This window comes from Sciurus vulgaris, assembly GCF_902686455.1.
Source record: "Sciurus vulgaris genome assembly, chromosome: 4".
Lineage (NCBI taxonomy): Eukaryota > Metazoa > Chordata > Mammalia > Rodentia > Sciuridae > Sciurus > Sciurus vulgaris.
Genome location: NC_136464.1, coordinates 80154450 through 80173835, shown reverse-complemented (window position 1 = coordinate 80173835; position 19386 = coordinate 80154450). Strand labels below are relative to the sequence as shown.

General features: G+C 30.4%; 1 protein-coding gene; it reads right to left on the bottom strand.

Annotated features, from left to right (window-relative positions):
- Positions 1-19386, bottom strand: part of LOC306660181 (protein prenyltransferase alpha subunit repeat-containing protein 1-like) — a 631547-nt gene that overhangs the window by 19326 nt on the left and 592835 nt on the right.

Sequence of the window (19386 nt, the reverse complement as noted above, 5' to 3'; positions counted from 1 at the left end):
GAGGTATTAGTTTTTATCTCTTGAGTACAACTTTTCCAGATTGTGGAAGCATTTTCATTTATCTAGAATATACATTTTCCACTGGAAAGAAATGATAATGCACAGTTCTTTGATTTACTCCAAAATTATCTAATAATCATGATTTTACGAACATCTTTCTCTTTGTTTCTGATTTGTGATGGACAATTGAGGTTGCTCTGAAATTATTTTGTTAATTTAGTGATCAACCATGTCACTATTGTTATCTGGGACTAAAAATATGAATTGATTTTTTTGACTGTTTTCATGTTGTCATTTAAACTTTCTTCCATATCTGAAAATACTTTAGTAACAGTCATTACCATATCTGACAAATCATCATATAATAGATGACACAATTTATCTGAAGTCATCATTCTTACTTGGATCCATCTATAACATTCAACAATATTTTGTATTTTTTTGCAATTTTCAGGGGTTCAATTTCTGCATTTAAGTTAGTGTTATCGTAATCATGATATTTTCTTCCATATTCCAACATGGAGGAAATATCTATCCATCCACCTCAGGCTCAGAATGTATGACTCTCGAATTTTCTAGATAAAAAATGTTCATCAATACTTGTAGGCAATCATCTCCAGAAAACTTTAAGGTGATATTTTATAAGATGGTCTTATAAGTTAAATCATTCTGTTTTATTATAATGTGTCTTCTAATTTGTCCTTGGGGGTTTTACTGGAAAGTACCTATTTAAATGAAACCAATGTTTATCTACTAATCTGGGAATTTTAAGTGTCTTTGTATTTGTATCAAGGAAATTTTTCTAATCTAGCATAGTGGACTTGCTGATATAGTCTAAGTTAGACAAGCATGTTTTTGAAACAGTCTTTTAAAAAATATTTCATCAAAAAGTTTCTGTTGACATTCTGACTTGCCCCATCTAAATAATTACGGGTTATATTTCAGGTTTAACATAAGATACATAGACTTACTAAAAATATTTGTGCTTTTAGAGTTTTAATTATTCAGTAACCATCAGAAGCCCATGTCCCCTTCTGATTCCTCATCTCAGTTGGCAATAGGGTTTATATCAGACCTTGTTCACTCACACTTGACAACTGGTAAAATTTAATGTAACCTTTAGTTTAGTGGGTCTTTTGTTTGGCTAAGAAAAATCCTCTAAATTCTTTTCACTTTTTTGAGAAGACATTAAAGAAAATTAACAAATCATGCTACTACAACTATCATTTTTTGACCAATATTTAGACATGGGAAACATCAACTAATGCTACTTGAGCACATAAGATTGAATAATGTAAATGCTGACATAAAGTGCTCAGAATATTTTCTAGTCAAGAGTGACTCTGGGTTCATTTGGTTAATTATGTAACTGATTCACTTATTAGACTCATAAGGAATCATTCACTTATTACACTCATAAGGAATTCATATGTGGTAAATAAAAATTTGGAGATGTGATTCCATTATTTATTAACTCAACTATTTAATGCATATGATTTAATCATGTTTTTTTTTTCAGTTATCTTTTCAGTTATCTGCAATTCCCTGTTCGTTGAAGCACTATTCTCCATATCATGAAATGGAAACAACCTGTGTCCATCAAATAATGGATGCATAAAGAAGAGTCGTATATATAAATAATGGAATACTATTCAGCCATACAAATGAATGAAATCCTGTTGTTTATGACAACATGAACAGAACCACAGCTCATTAATGAAGTAAAATAAGCAAGGCACAGAGGGACAAGTACCACATGATCTTATTCACATGGAGTCTAAAAGAGTTAATACCATAGAAATAAAGAATGGAATGATGTTACTAGAGAATGGGAAGAGTAGGGGACAGGAATTGGAAGATGTTGATCAATGGATATTGTTATGTTGATAGAAACAAGAATTTCTGTTTTGTTATTATATAGTGGGATAATTGTAAAATTTGTGTAAAATTATATTTTTTGATATTTGTTGCAGATTTGAATATCAGACTTGCCTTTATTATACTACATTACTGGTATCTAAGTTGTGATGGAAGAGAGGCTTTGCTTTATTTACCCTTAACTGTGTGAGACTATTGATAAATACCAAAGACCGCATTGATAGTGAAAGACCAAATTGAATCAGATCAGTTAGTAACAGAGAACATCAAAATAATAGTATTACAGAGACAAATAAATAATGATAACATTTTGACTGTTTCAATTACAAAGATAGTGCTAAAATTAAAAAAAAAATCATTTCACATCCAAATGAACATACCTGAGTACTGAAAATTTTCTGTAGCCTTCTCATCTAATCAACCATGTATATTAGAGATAGAGATAATTTCTAGAAAAGTTTTCAGATGTTTCAGGCACCATTTATTTGAAACAAACTTGGGGATTTCAGAACTAGTATTCTCTTATATAATTTTACAGTTTAGGTACATACCCAAATGTTCTAACACAAAAGTTTCCAGAGAGTCTTTCATCCTAAATCCCGACATATTTTATTGGCAAAACAGTGACATAATATAAGTGAATTTACGTAGGTGAACCTAATTAAATACTTAAAATTCTTTATTATTAGAAATAAAGTACCAAAGAATCACATTGCATCCCTCTAAGAAGTTTATTATCAGATTCTGTAATCTTAATATAATTAAATCATCCTTTAATCTATTGAACATCATGAAAACTATGATTAATAACAGTGTATTTTATATTTGAAAATTACTAAAAGATTTCAAGTATTTGCATCACAAAAGCATATGAGAGGTAATATGTATGTTAACTTGATTTATCCATCTATCATGTATGTAAATATCAAAATATCATGTTACATGTCCTATGATTTTTTTACTTGTCAGTTAAATTATACATACAATAGTAAAGTGTTAAAGAAGAAAAACATTTTAATATACAGCTAATAAAATAGTATGGAAATGGTGGAGATAAAAATAAAAATAATAATAAAATACTCAATGATGTTAACTGCTTGCAGTCATGTCCAATTAAATTTTTAGAAAACTTTATATGCAAAATATCAAAAAGTGTCTCATAAAGCTCTTGCCTGTTGTCTTCAAGAAAATTTGAAATTGCTGCAATTCAATGATAAATATTTGCTTCAGTGATGTCATATTTACACCCTAAGGTCCTGATTTTATTCCTCAGAACACACAATAACATTTTGTGTTTCAAGGCTGAAACATAGTGAAACATTTCAAAAGATATTTTAAATGGTAATCAAACTTGACATGTGTAGTACAGATAATGCACATGATTCAATTGAAGTAATTACAATATGAATAGCTAAGATCAAGGTCATACATGGCAGGTAATGACAGCATTGTCATAACTGCCAACAACCTTACAATGATTATAAGACATGGACAATAGTTAGGTACATTCCACTATTCAAAGCTGTGAAGTGTTCCAAATATGACTCTTAATGTGAATGAAATAATAATTTAGAAAGAATGAAGTAATTTTTGCATAATCTAAGCAAAGATTTTGTACTCTTTAATTGCTTAAAATTTTATTTTTCTATTAAAATATAATTGATTACCATTGTGGTAAATATATTGACTACTATCAATTAGATATCTATTAGTATGCTTATAGCATTTACACTGCCAGATTGTATCAATAAATGCTGTGTATACTTCTAAAATCTAAAGATAACCCTATTAGAATGTATTTATCTATTTATTTATTTAAACAGCTAAGCTACTTTTTTTTGTTTGTTTGTATTTTTGGGTACTGGGGATTGATCTCAGGGACACTCAACCACTGAGCCATATTACCAGCCCTTTTATATTTTATTTAGAGATAGGCTCTTGCTGAGTTGCTTAGGGCCTTGCTAAGTTGCTGAGCCTGGTTTCAAACTCTAGATCCTCAGCATCCTGAGCCACTGGAATTACAGGCATGCACCGTCACATACGACAGAGCTAGGATTTTTGAGAATATTTTAGAGCAACAATAACTCCATAAAAAAGAGTGAAGTCAACATGAAGATATTACTGTTCACTAAAAAGCTTCAAAAGTACACAGCTCCAAAAGATAAGGGAAATATTTCTCTATTTCATACATCTCTATATAAGATGTTTTAATACAATTCTATTAAAACTTTGCACTCAATAAATTTCAGCCAAAGTAAAAACTTTAATTTAAAATTTAAGATAAGAGATTTACATTGAAATGAGACATTGAAATAATTTTTATCAAAAAAATCAGCTAGTAAAAGAGATAGAGTAATAGAGGAAGAAAGTCATTGTGCCTGAGGAAATTTTGTATAGGGTCTTTGATCCCTTATTAGTGAAAAAGATTTTGACTGATATCCTTGTTTAGATGTGTTCCTTGTAGCACTTGGTCATGATACCTTACACTGAAGGTAAAAGTAAGACTGGTAAGGAGAACATATCTGTCAATGACAAAGGAGACCCTAAAGGGACAAAAGGTGATAGTGTTGATTATCAGGTGTCTTTTTATGGAACTACTAAACACATACAAACTGTAAATGTGTGGCTTAATGAATTTATTTCAAAGTCAAATCTCAGCATGAAAGAATTAAAGTATAACCAGAACTCAGTATCCTTACCTTTCTTGGGCTAGTCATTTACCTTCTCACTTAACGGAAGTTAACTCTTGACTTGATTTAGGTTACTACTAGTTTTGCTTCTGTTTATACATCATAATGATGGATTCATACAGTCTGTATCCTATCTTGTTTGGGTTATTTTGTTTAAAATATGAAAGTTCATCTATGCTATTAAATGCAATAGTTGTCTGCTCATTACCATTATTTATAATGTTGTTTTAAATATATCATGCACTATTTATTCATAGACAATTTCAAGAGCATATGATTGCTTCTAGTGTGGGCCTATTATCAATGAACATTTACCAAACTGGATTCCTATCTGTCATCCAAGGGGAAAAAGTGATGCTTCTAAAATAGAAGGGTGACTAATAGAGGAAGGGAATCCAGAGAGAGGGAGAAGGGAAGAGTATGAGAAAGTACTGGGGACATCTACCAAATTAGGCAATGTTCATCATGTCTTTGTCACAAAGAATCCCAATTGTATGCACAATTATAGTATAACAACGATAATAATAATAATAATAAAAGGGAGATGAGTAGAATAGAGCAAGCAAACGAGTGAGAGGGAGTGGGAGAGAGGAAAAGAAGGAAATGGGCAAGAAGACTGAGCAAATTACGTTCATGTTCAAGTATGGCATAATGAATGCCCATTAGATATAACTATAATATGCCAATAAATAATAAATTAAAGAAAATAAATGAGCATTCTTAAGCACACTTTTTAACAAATGTGTGCCCAAAGACACAATTTGTATGCTGATTAAAAAAAATAAGCATATAGTCAAGTTTAAAACATAGAGCAGGATTTTCCAATACACTTGCATGCACTTATATTCTCAGCAACAATCTTGATACATTTAGTAGCTCCATAATCTGCATGTTCCTGATGACTACCAATTGTATAATTTTCAAGTATTTTTTGGGCATTTTCATATCATGTTATGAAAAGTTCCTATAAAAATCTGTTGCCTATTTTTCTACATATTGTGTGATTATTTATTTGAGATGATCATTGTATTAGGTTAAGGAATAGGAAATTGTTTTTAATTGTAAAAAGTAGTTAGCTATCAGCAATTTCTTATTTTAAGTGAATTTCATTTAAAATTTAAATTATACAACATATGCATGTGTATATATATGCATACATATGTTATTATAGAAATAAAAGTTAATATCTCATGTGTTTGCCCATTTTCCCCAGGATATGTGCAGATATCACTCCTTATTTAGCAAAAATCATGAATGAAATACACTATTATCAACTATAGTCCTCATGTTACACTATATATCTTTTGTTTGTTCATTCTACATATTTACTATTTTGTAAACTTTCATGTATAAATGAGATCATATAATATTTTTCTTCTTATAACTTATTTCAGTTATCATAATGTCATGCAGATCTAACTAATACAGCAGGATCTCCTCCTTTTAATGATGCAATAATCCATTTTCCGAGTGTTTATATGTGTGTAGATCACAGTTCAAAAAAACATAAAATTTTATATCAATAGTTTTCTAAACCTAATTTATTCTGCATAAATGTTCTTTACAGATATTTGCAGGTGTGAATGCTTTCTCCAATCTGTAGATTTTGGAGTTTCATTTTTAGCTATTAAGTTAATTTGCATAATATTTTATAATTCTCTGTTTTCTTTGGCTTTCTTTTTGTTTCAGAATTATGTTAGTGCAAAACAACACAGATTTCAGAGCAAATATTAACAATAATGAGAGTGGTCAATTCATAATGATAAATGTCAACTAACCAAGGGAACTTGATGAGTTTGTAAGAATTTCTTAACAAAGCTTAAAAATTAAGCATAAAGAAATAGAGTTCCATATCTGAATAGGAAAATACACAATCAATGAGGAAGTTTTAATATATTCCTTCAATAACAGAATAAACAGAAAGGAAATAAGTAGTGACAAAGAATATTTAAACAACTTTATTAGCTATCTTGGTCAAATTGACATTTACTTAAAGGACACTCCACACAACAGCAGGAGTTTTAATATATTCCTTCAAAAACAGAATAAACAGAAAGGAAATAAGTAGTGACAAAGAATATTTAAACAACTTTATTAGCTATCTTGGTCAAATTGACATTTACTTAAAGGACACTCCACACAACAGCAGGAGTATGCATCTTATTTGCAAGTGCACAAGAAATATTTTGCTAAAAATCTATATTAGTCACAAAAAGCTTATTACGTTTACAAAGGATTCTAGTATTCTAGTCATATTTTTAAAAATATGATATTTTAACATAGTGTTTGATTGGAAATCCACAAAATAAATACTTAAAAAATTCCAAAACATTTGAAATTAACATACTTCTTCATTCCTAGGTATGTAACCTAAGGGTTATAAAATATATGAGCCTACAAATGTTTTACACAGGATTTGGTGTTCTATTTATTTGTAAAATTTGAAATAGTTCAAAATTCATTGATGTGAATAAATTGAGAATACACTGTACAATGAAATAATATGCAATAAATGTAGTAAACTACTGATATGTGAAACAATGTGCTTTTATCTAAAAATAATTATTCAGAGTGAAAAAGACAGATGTAAATATGTACAACCTATAAGAATTCACTCATGAAATTCTATATGAATGAAAGTGAATATACATTGACAATAAGCAAATTAATGATTTATTGGGGGAAATTAATGGGGTGTGGAAACAAAGAAGAAGAGATAGATTAAGAAGGATATAGGACAATTTGAGGGATATGCCTAAGTCATTTACCATTCTTATTATCAGAATTCATAGTTAATATACAACTGATAAAACATATCACATCATAGATTTTACATTATGTATTTGAACTTTGGCAGTGAAGTAATAAAAGTTTAGAAGAAAAACTTAATTTTAATATGTGGTTTCTTTGGTTATATTCCATTTTATCCTCAATTTAAAAAATGGTGACTAAAATATGTAGAGTTATTCTGTCTTTGAAATATGCAAACATAATAATGATATCTACTTAACATAGGTCACAAAGTATCTGACAAGTAAAATAAATAACATAAAAGCATTTGTGGCAGATTAGCATTTATGTTAGCAGCTATGTGAAATTTTATCATGTTTGCTTAGCTTTTAATTCTTGATTCAAGCATATTTGCATAGCATTTACTTAAAAACAACTTAAACATATGAAACTGCTTATTAATCATTGTGGCTAAGCAGTCACCTGTATAATTTAACTTTATTATTTTGAAACTATGACATAAATTTTCCTGGTTATAAAAAATGTCAGTATTATAAATATAGTTACACTATCATTAACAAATTTCTATTATGTGCATATCACTAATACATCTATGAAGTTTTCTTTATTTTATCCTGATGGGTTTTTAAGGCATTGGGAAATTTTCATTTTACCATAAACCAAACCTATTACAGACTACCCTACTCAGATTGCTCACTTCTAAAAGAATTTTCTGCTTATAATGGTATTATGAATATGAAGTCTCCACATGACTAGTATCTGCACTTTTGCCTATAAAAATCAATTTAATAGTTTTATCACCAGTTGTTAAGGAATGATGATTTATAACTCAATAGCAGGATATACCCAAATGAGTGAAAATAAATATTCTGATGAATAATGATACAGGAAATGATGAGAAATTCTTTTTTCTTAAAAAAGAACAAAACTTGAGAACAACATTAATCAGGTATCAGATTTGCAATTAAAGATACTATCACTTTTACACACATCAGACGTACATGGACAGGCATAATTAATGACACACCAATTGTTTTACAAGAAAAATTATTTCCCATTGGGTTCTGTGAGAGGAACTAGATACGTACATATGTGTGTGTATATAAATATTTATAGTATATATGTAGATGCATACATATATAATAGAAATACATATGCATATATACATACATATTGCATATGTCTATACATACACTTGTATTTACATACGTATAGAATGCAGAAATGTTTTTATTTACCTTGGAAATACATTATTCTGTTTGTTTATTAGGAAAAATCCTGCCAATTATTATTGTTAATACTGATCTAATTATAAGTAACATGCAAGTTTTTGAAATACATCCAGACCATAAATTTTAAAAATGAGAGTTAAAGAGAAAAAAGAAAATTATGTGGAATTGCAATTACCCCATGAGACAATGTGCCCACAATCTCTGAATGGGCTGACATGTGAAATGGTTTCTCTGGGATTCCACTTTTGTAAAGTCTGTAGGAGGTGCATACTTCTTTAAATATGCAGAAACCAATGTAAGACCTCAAATATCATAAATAATCAGGGAACATGACATAACAAAATAAATGAATAAAAGTACCAGCAACCATCACTAACAAAATAGAGATCTGATCTACCCTAAAAACTATTCAAAACAATTGTCTTAAAGAAATCAGTGAGCTACAACAGAACATACATAGGAAACTAAATGAAAGAAGGAAAGCAATGCAAAAACAAACCAAAGTTAGAAATCATAAAATGAAACAAATAGAACTTCTGTTGCTAGTGAAAAAAATTACTGAACTCAAAATCCCATTGTATGATTTTCTTAAGAATCCCCCTATAAATAAATTCCTTCAGAGACATATTTTGATGCTGAATTCTGTAATTTCATAAAATTTGTCTATTTTGTAATGGTATCTTTACATTGGTATCTTTTTAATTGGTAACAGGAAATTCATGTTCAAATATTTATAACTGTGAATGAATTTTAAGGGAGAAAACAAGTCATTGATTTCATTTAAAATATTTAAACATTTAAAATATTTATTAAAAGATTTCACACAGGGGCCAGGGCTGTAGCTCAGTGGCAGAGCACTTGCCTACCATGTGTGAATCACTAGGTTGGATCCTGGGTGATAGCTCAGTGGTAGAGGACTTTGCAAGGTACGCATTTGATCCTCAGCACCACATAAAAATGAATAAAATAGAGGTACTGTGTCCATCTACAACTAAAAATATTTTTAAATACTACTCCACATAATTAAAATGTTTTATATGTAACATTATAGGTATAAAACATGAAAATAAGTAATAAACTGGACCAGAAAAATTAAAAACTGTCATATGAAAACATAGTTAAGAGACAGAGAAGACAAGATAGAGACTGGGAAAAAATATTTGTAAAAGACACATTTGAAAATGACTGTTAGCAAAATACAAACAAAGTTCAACAAGAAAAAGAACAACCCAAATAAACGGTGGTTACAATACCTGAAAGACACCATATGAAAGATTATATTCAGAGGCAAATAAGCAAATTTAAAGATGCTCAACAGTAGAAGTCAATATGGAAATATAAACTAAAACAATAAAATATCTCTACACAATATTAGAACATCCAAATTCCAAATCACCGGTGACAGCAAATACTGGGTAGACTGTAGACCAATCGGAATTCTCATTCACTGATGGTAGAAATGAAAAGTCATTAACAACTTGGGGTTACAGCTTAGAAGTTTTTGCAAAACTAGCATATGAATCACCAATGATCCAGCAACTATGCTTCTTGGTATTTACCAACATAAATTTAAAATGTATGTGAATAGAAAAAAATTGGTATATAAATATCCATAACCATTTTACTCAAAATTTACCAAAACTTGTACTTAAATACACAATGTACTTAAATAGGTGAATAGATAAATAATCCTACAGAACTTCCAGATATTGGAATATTTTCAGTACTAAGAAAAATGAACTCTCAAGTCATGAAAATACATGTCAATACAACTGCAATTTAATACTTTGGTATAGGATTTTGATAGAGAAACGAGGTTTTACATTTTGGGGAGAAGAAGGAATATGGAAAATCCTTGTATCTTTCATTCGTTTTTTTTCTCTGAAGCTAAAAGTGCTCCAAAAACTAATAGTCAATAAAAAAACAATGATCTGAAAAAGATAAATATTAAGCAGCACACATAGATGAAGCAACATATTAGTATTCTTCCATGATCAAAAATAAATTAGAAAAAGTGAACAGAACAATAAATAATGTATAAAAATCGTACCAAAGAGAAAGTGATAACACTTAAAATAGTCTACAAATGTAAAATCAAAAAGAAAAATGTGAAATCCAAGTAAGATTACTTTTCTGTACACCCAGGGATTAAGAAAAAGAAAAAGAAAAAAAAAACTCATATAGACTCTTGGCAGAAGTGTAAATTGGAACTACATTTTTGGAATATATTCTGACAATATGTATCAAAATTTATTTGAACCAATAGCTCTTCTTATTACATTAAACTCTAGAACATAATGAGGCAAGTATGCAAGATGTTATAAAAATGTTTAATGTAGAATTTCTTTTATTGGGCAAATATGGAAATTACAATTTGTGGTTGATTAAATAAAATAAAATAAGAAAAATACTGAAAATAAAGTTTTATGAAGCTATTAATAAGCAGTCAATTACATCAAAATGAAGATATGTCATTAGAAATATTTCATAGCTATGGTATACCAATCAATCTAATAACACTATACATAAACCTCTGGCTCTTATGTATTCTGGCTGACTTTCAGGTCTGTCTTTTTCTTATGATAAAATAATACATAAGAAGCAGATATGTTACTAAATGAAAAGACACAGTACAAGGAGAGGTCTTATGTCTATTTCTACCTATATGATTATACAATAATGCACACTTGTGCAGATTGAGGGGAGAGAGGGAGAAGGAGAGAGAGAGAGAGGGTATGAATTATGGTTTAGACCTTAAATGTTCTCCAAGGTCATATGTTTGAAGGATTGGACACCAACCTGTGGTGTTATTGGGAGATAGTGGAACTTTCAGAAATGAGGCCTAAAGAAGCAAGTTAAGTCACTGCAGGCAACCCCTCCAGGGGATATTGGTATCCCAGACTATCCCTTCTCTTTCCTTTTCTCCCAGTTACCAAGAGGTGAACAGACCTTCTCTTCCTGGAATGTCCACCTTGATGTCAGGAGCCACCGCAGGCCCAAAAGCAATGAGACCAAGCAACATGAAACTGCGAGCTGACACAGATCTGTCCTCCTTTCAAGTTTGTTACCTAAAGTGTTTTGTCACAGAAATTGAAAGCTAATATATAGATAGATAATAAATGAACAATCATAAAAAATAAAACAATGCATGTGGAATGAAATGAGATTATATTATCTTTATGAAAACATAAAACTTTTTATTTTGAGAATTACTTCTAAAATAAAAGTGATTGCAGGAAAAATATATATTAGCAGTAATATCCATTCAGTAGTACATGGAATAGCCTCATGGAAAATAAGCATCTTCTCTTATCTATTTCTTTTCCCTCTCCCACTCACATGCAAAATGTTTAATAATTCCATGAGTAGCATAATTGGCAATAGAATTAGTTATTTATTTTATCTTTAATTCGAGTTTCTTCCTAATTTAACAATATATTCAGCAAAACTTAATATGTTTTCAATAATGAGTTATTTTAGGCTTAGATAAATATGGAAGCACAAAAACAGTCATCTGTTTTCTAGCATTTTACAATCTGTGAAAATAAGCCACAAATAAAAAACAAAATATTCACACAGGAAATTACTTGGAGAGTAAGGTCTAACATAGGTTGAGTGAACTATTAAGGAGAAATGTTAGGAACTGATCTGAGCTGTGAGGAAAATGCAAGGTTCAATTGAAAGAGAAATAAAAGACATGCTATGTGAAGCTCCCTGTGAAAGCAAGAGAATTAGACTATGAGATTCACAGCATTTGTAGACTATTTTGTATTTAGTTGAGCAAACAATAGGCTTGAACAAAAGAGGAGTTTTCTGCAACAGTTTTCTGAAATGTAATTGAGTTAAAAGCAGTGGTGGATGAGCTGGAAGGTGGCACACTTAACAGTGCCTTAAGCAGCTGAGGCAGAATTACAAGTTTGATGCCAGCCTTGGTCACTTGGTGAGACAGAGTCTCAAAAAAAAAAAAAAAAGTAAGTGTATGAAAGTGCCTTTAATTATTCCAAATTAGTTTATATATCATCTATTTATGATCAAGAAAGCTTTATTTGATAATATTAAATATGCATAACTATTTTAGATTTACAAGATGTATTTAAATCACCTTGTATTAATTGTTGACCTAAAAAAAGAAATCTTAAATGAATTCAAATTGATTTATAATAATCAGAAATTTTACTGTTCCATAAATGTCATAAGAAAAATTCAAAAGTAATCATCGCAGTTTTCATTAATTCCTGATGGACTCCAGAACATATTGGTCTGATTATTTAGACATTTAAAAGTTTTAGTATCTTTTATCCTTGATGTGAATTTTTGTAAAACATGATATGACTCAGAATTCCAGGAGCCCTGAGTCAAAGCAGTGCAGACAAAATCATCCTTACTTTTTCTCAGTCTCAACACCACCTTACCCTCTCTTTTGTGTTACTTTTTCCTTTTGTTTCATAGTTTCTCCTGGTCTTTTGCAACAAGGTACAAGAAATTAAACAAATCATCACTTTGTTGAGCTCCTAAAACATTTGTCTTTAAAATAAATTAAAACCTGAAAATAAAATAAAGTTAAAACGAAGACTTTTACCTTGAAAGCTAACCTCATTCCAAGTATATAGAGCCCTTTCTATAGTCAAAAGATTCATAAGGGTTTACTCCTGTCTCTTATCTATTATGAAATATAACCAAAATTAATGGAATAAGTCAGACAGGAAAATTGAAGAAAATAATTTGGGTATTTTTCATGATAATGCATAATTAATTTTTTTCAGGAAAAATCTATTACTACAAATATTAAAACATGTAGTTTAACATAATTCAGATTTACTATTATGTAGTAAAACATTCAAATAAGATTAGCCTAATAAGTTGTTTCTTTGATAATAGATACAATTTCATTTAATAACTAAACAGTAATAAATGTAGAAGCCATTAACTTCTATCCTCCCATGGGAATAATAAGACAGTAAGAAATAAAGCCAATCAACTGGTTTCTTCCCCTCTTTGGTTTGGGGCAATCAGTCCCTCCTTTAAGCTAAATCCTGTCTGTTATTTGAGTAATATCAATGAGTCTGTGTGGTATAATCCTTTAGATTCCTTATGAAGACACTGTTTGATTTCAACAATAATCAGGTCAAAAGACACAAACTGCGGTGGTTTCAACATATTCTTCAAATAGAAATAAGAAATCTGTTACACAATTTTCCCTGAAGGATCCAGATTAATCTGCATCTGTAGAACCCAGGAGGCCTGTGGAAATTCAACAAGAGGACAGATTTGGTGGTTATATATCACTGAGTTGAGAGTCTACTAATTAAATCTCCCATAAAAGAACAACTATTAGGCTTTTGTAGAGTGCTATCATTTATAAGAAGTTGCCATTTGTGTGCAATAAAAAAGTACATCAATAATTTATTATCTACAAATTTTGGACACATGTATTTTGAGTTAAAATTAACTTACAACTTTCAAACAAAGCAAATTTGACTGCATTTGAAATGTCATTTAAATATCTATCAGATTTTTTCTAAAAAGAATAAATTGAATGTTGGCAACTAATAATTTATACACTCACTAAGATCTTATAGTTTTATGTATCAAAGAAAATATGTAAAATATTTAAAGGAAGATATTTGAAAAAAATGAGATTTTCAGATATTGCTATGAAAATATTGGAGTATGCATTATCTATTTAAATTGAGTTATGCCAATTAGTTGTATACTAGTAAAAGTACAGTTGGTTCAAGCATCTACCTCCTTTGTTCATGTTGTTTTAAACATGTTATCACACTCAAATACTGACAGTAGATATAAGCCTAAGAACAAAGTTACATAACTCTTCCTTTGAGATCTATTTCAGTTTTCCTTGGATTTCAATTCTACCTATAATAAAATGTAGGGATGTAACCAACTAAAAATCAGACATATCTGATTTCAATTTTGAGAGTTTTTAGTGTTTTACCTCAAAGTAATTTGAAGGACTTTTGTACACTTTCTCTCCCTTCCTAGCTATGGAGGCTGGTAGCTTGAAGGAAAGATGCCTTCTAAAATACTTGAAAGAAATCTTATTTTCTTGCCTTGATTTTATGGCATTTTATGCTGCTTCTGAGAGAAAAATGCTGTCTCTATGTGGAGCATATGGAGCACAGTGTAGCACAGCAGTGATTTTTTCCAAACTTTGATAATGTTCTGTATCCTATGCAGAGAATTTTGATTTTCTATGTCATCTTTCAGAATTGTTACAGTCTCTCTGTATATTGAGTACAAACACATGAAATGTATGACAGAATACTGCCTTTTATTGAGAAGAAAAGCAAATAGGAATTGTTGAATGGAATGAATTATATTTTAAATTGGAACTTTATCTTTCTTATAAATTGCTGTGTACTATGTGCAAATACTAGGGAGTTTTATCATTATCTCACTGAAGAAAATGAACAGAAATTTCATGTATTTCTTTCACTTGGTAGTAGAAACGAAATAACCAGCAAAAAGGTTATGTAAACTATACATTCAGAGTGAACGTCACAAACTCTGAAAGATGATTGGCTTCAGTTTAATATTTCATATCCTACATACAAAATAAACAAGGAAATAAAGTACAACACAAAGATTTCCTGTTAATTTTTTTTTCTTTTTTTGGGTATTGAACATCTAAATTGTCTCAATGGGAACAAGTTCCATCTAGATTTAATGTTTTAAATTTTCTTTGCTTTCATATGCAAAAAATATTTTAATCATACATTACTTTGAACTATACATTGTAAAGCCTACATTTTCACAAGGAATGCATTATATTATATAACATTCAAAAATTATTCCATATAACAAGTATCAAACTATTGTTATACATAACATAATTTTGTGAAAATAAAGAACAAAGATAATATTAAAGGTTGTGTAGTTTTTTCCTAGAAATCAAGATCAAGGAACTTATCTTTCTTATTTCTTAGGCATTCATACATGCCAGAACTTTTCAATACAATCTGAAAACTTTTAATTAGAGAATGAAGAATGCATAGAATGTAGGACATAATTCTGGGCATGAAGAGGTATTTTTCTTTTCATAGTTGAATCTGTGGGTCACATACCCAAGTATTCAAACATTAGGAAATAATTACGTCTATAAAGAACATGTACAGGTATTTTCATTTCATTCTCCAAACAACATAGTAACAACTATTTGCAAAGAATTTACATTGTATTAGGTATTACAAGTAATCTAGCAATGATTTAAAGTGCATGGGAGGATGCATGTTTGTGTACTATGTCATTTCCTATAAGAGACTTGAGCATCTGCAGATTTGGCTATCCCCAGGGGTCCTGTAATCATTCTCCTATGAATATGTGTATGCTGTAAAATTACCCTTTCTTCATTTCCTTTGAAAGTGAATATTTTACAGCTTTGGAATAGATCCATCATCAATTTAATGCTATTCATCTTATTATTGGAAATATTTTGACACTTTCATGAAGCTAAAGTTTTAAATATTATAACCAATACCATTCTTTTTAAATTTATATTCAATTGTTTAGGAATCGCAAACCTCTGCTTTTCACATTTGAACTTAATTGCATAGAACTAAAAGAGCATCAAAAGATGGAGACCTGCTTAAAAAAAAAAAAAAAACCCTTCTAATTTTCATTAAATTTATTTAAGAAAATACTTAATATTGAATCTTTTTGTCCTGTCAACGTTGTCTATTTGAAGAAAAAAATCTCTGTTCTGCCTTTTCCTATAACATTCAGCATGTTCTAAATTGAAGTTGCAGCATTTCCAGAAGAAGAGATAATAATCCAGAAGTCAGGGAAATACAAAGTGATGGTAGCACAATTTAGTAGATTATTATGCTCACTGGGACAAGTAGATTGTTGACTACCTGCCCTGCCAACTCTGGAAAATAGTGACCCATCATGAATTCAATCAGTTCTTGATGCCTCTCAATCTTTTTTTTTTTTTCCTATGTTTTTATTGGTGCATTATAGTTGCACATAATGATGGAATTTGTTGTTACATATTTATGCATGCAGACAAAAGAACAGTATATTTTGGCTAATATCACTCTCCAGCATTTTCCCCCTCCCTCCCATCCTTCTACCCCTGGTCCCTTCCCTTTATTCTGGTGATCTTCTTTCAGTTTTCATGACCCTGCCTCTCAATCTTAAATGCTGAAGTGGAGATCCTTAAAAGAGCAGTTTGTTTTAGTCAGCTCTTTCACTGCTGTGATCAAAAGATTGGAACAGAACAATGGGAGAGGAGGAACAGATTATTTGGGGGGCTCACAGTTTCAGTGGTCTCCATCCATAGACAGCCAGTTTCATTCCTCAGAAGTGAGGCAGGAACAACATGGTAAACGAGTGTGGCAGAGGGAAGCAGTCCACATGATGATCAGGAAGCAGAGAGAGGTCTCCACTTGTCAGATACAAATATATACCCCAAAGCCACACCCCCAATGCCCCATCCCCTCCAGTCACACCCCATCTGCCTTCAGTTGCCACTCAGTTAATCCCAATTGGTGATTAATTCACTGTCTACATTAAGGCTCTCATAACCCAATCATTTCTTCTCTGAACCTTCTTGTTTTGTCTCACGCATGAGCTTTTGGGGGACATCTCACATCCAAACCATAACAAAGTTCTCAGAAAACAATGTCTGACCTGTAGAGCTTACACCACTACAATCATCACTGGTTGTTCAATTGAAGATTAATTTGCTTCATCTGTCCCTGGACTACCATGTGTATGATGCATATTTCCTAAACCGTCGTTGGTGTCCTTTGTGGTATTGATGTTTTGGAGAAGCTGCTGATAAGAGAAACTTTCCTTTTTTCCTCCCCCAAGGGACATTTTTTGTGTCATTGGACCTACATTTGAAGTCAAATCATTTGGTTATATTCCCTTTTTCTTATGATTTGAGAAGAAAAAATAATTGCTTATGTATAAAAAGTGAAGTATAAAGCAAGGAATAATAAATTCTATTCTCATTATAGATGAAATATTTGTACATAGCACTTGTACTAGCAAGAAAAATGTTGATGATGAATATTGTAGCTAGTATTTTTGAACCTTTTTATAGCTACTTCTGGTATTATATTCTGATAAATTTATTGAGAAACATTATTATGATCATCTCATTTCCACTAATCTTTTCTCCTCAATGACTGCTACTGCTGAGATATCCAGGGTATTGTATGAGTAATCAAACCAACTGAAGATATTAAAATAAATAACATTTATTTTAATTAATTTTTGTAACTCAAATTTTCTCCCCATGATAATATTAAGTGCAAGAAATACTTTCATAAATATATGCATTTTATAATGTATTATTATACATATATACATATACAGTACACACACATATGTATGCACACACATAGAGAAAGGGAGTGTTATTTGCCTGAAGAAATGTGTGTTTATATATCCTCTAGGTCAGTTATGCTTTAGGTCCTCTGAGAAAATTTCAAATTTAGTTTTTGCTTTATTCATTCTATTTGAGTTGTATTAGACTTTTTCAGTTTAATATCAATGCAAAATTGCAAAAATAATTTGTTTGCTCCTCCCTCATACTCTCCCTCTCATACTCAGCTAAATATAGTTTACTTGGCGATTGTTTAAAAGTGGAGCAGAAAATACAGTAGGGAATACATGAATATATGAATCATGACAGTTATGACATAAATAATTTGCTATATTTTTGTGAGATCTAACCTTTCCTGAGAGACTCTCCCAGGGCTTTCACTATCATACATGACACTTTCAAAAGGAAAAAAAAAAAGTTCTGTGCATAGAAAAAGTTACATTCCATATATTTAAATAATATTGATAATAAGCTGAAAAATGTTTTAAATTTTTTACTCATAATACCAATATTGTGGTTTGAATCTTAAATATTCCCAAAGCTTGAAGAGCTCTGTCTCAAATCTCTGATGCTAAAAGGTGTTAATGGAACCTCTAGAAGGTGAGCCCTAGTGAAGGGAAGTTAGGTCATTGGGGGCATGTCCTTGAAGGGACTGTTTGGAACCTAGGTCCCTTCTCTCTCTCTCTCTCTCTCTTTCTCTCTGCTTCCTGGGCACAATGAGGAGAATAGTCCTCTTCATCATATATCCTGCCAGATTGTACTGTGCTGTGATGGGCTCAACACATCCAAGAGACCATGGACCAAGACCTCTTAAAGTATAAGCCAAAATAAGCCTTCGCTCCTTATAATCTGATTTTCTCAAGTGTTGTGTCACAGTAATGGAAATGTACTGACACATTTTTTTACAACATCACTGACTTTATTTTCATATTATACTTTATAAAATTGCATAACTCTCCACTAGAAAGATGTTCAACTGTCATTTGCCTAATGAATCTGTATCATTCTATTAGAACATAATCATACATTATATTGTGTTTCTCCACAAATTTCAGGGAATTTTATATTCTTTGCATTGGTATAGTTTTTCAGGTATCAATGCACAAAATACTACCATTTTTTTTTTCATTTGTGGTTCAACTGACTACTGGCAAAACTTTGGAGCACATTGCAAAAATAATTTTCTTATTAAGCATAATTTTGAGAAAAAATTGCATTCATAATAGGAAAGTTGAATTGAGGCAATCATTTTAAATACTCCATTAGAGCAACATGCACTCCTCTGTAGCAGAATTTCTTGAACTCAATACCAAGTTCTCTACATATACATAGTTTAAAAACAACAAAGACTTATTTTAAATGTGACTGTTCCAAATTCTGTTTTATTTGCTATCATAAACAATTATACCATACAATTACTTAGAACATTCTTTTACTGTTGTTGATAATATTCAAAACTAAATATTGCAATAATATGAATTTT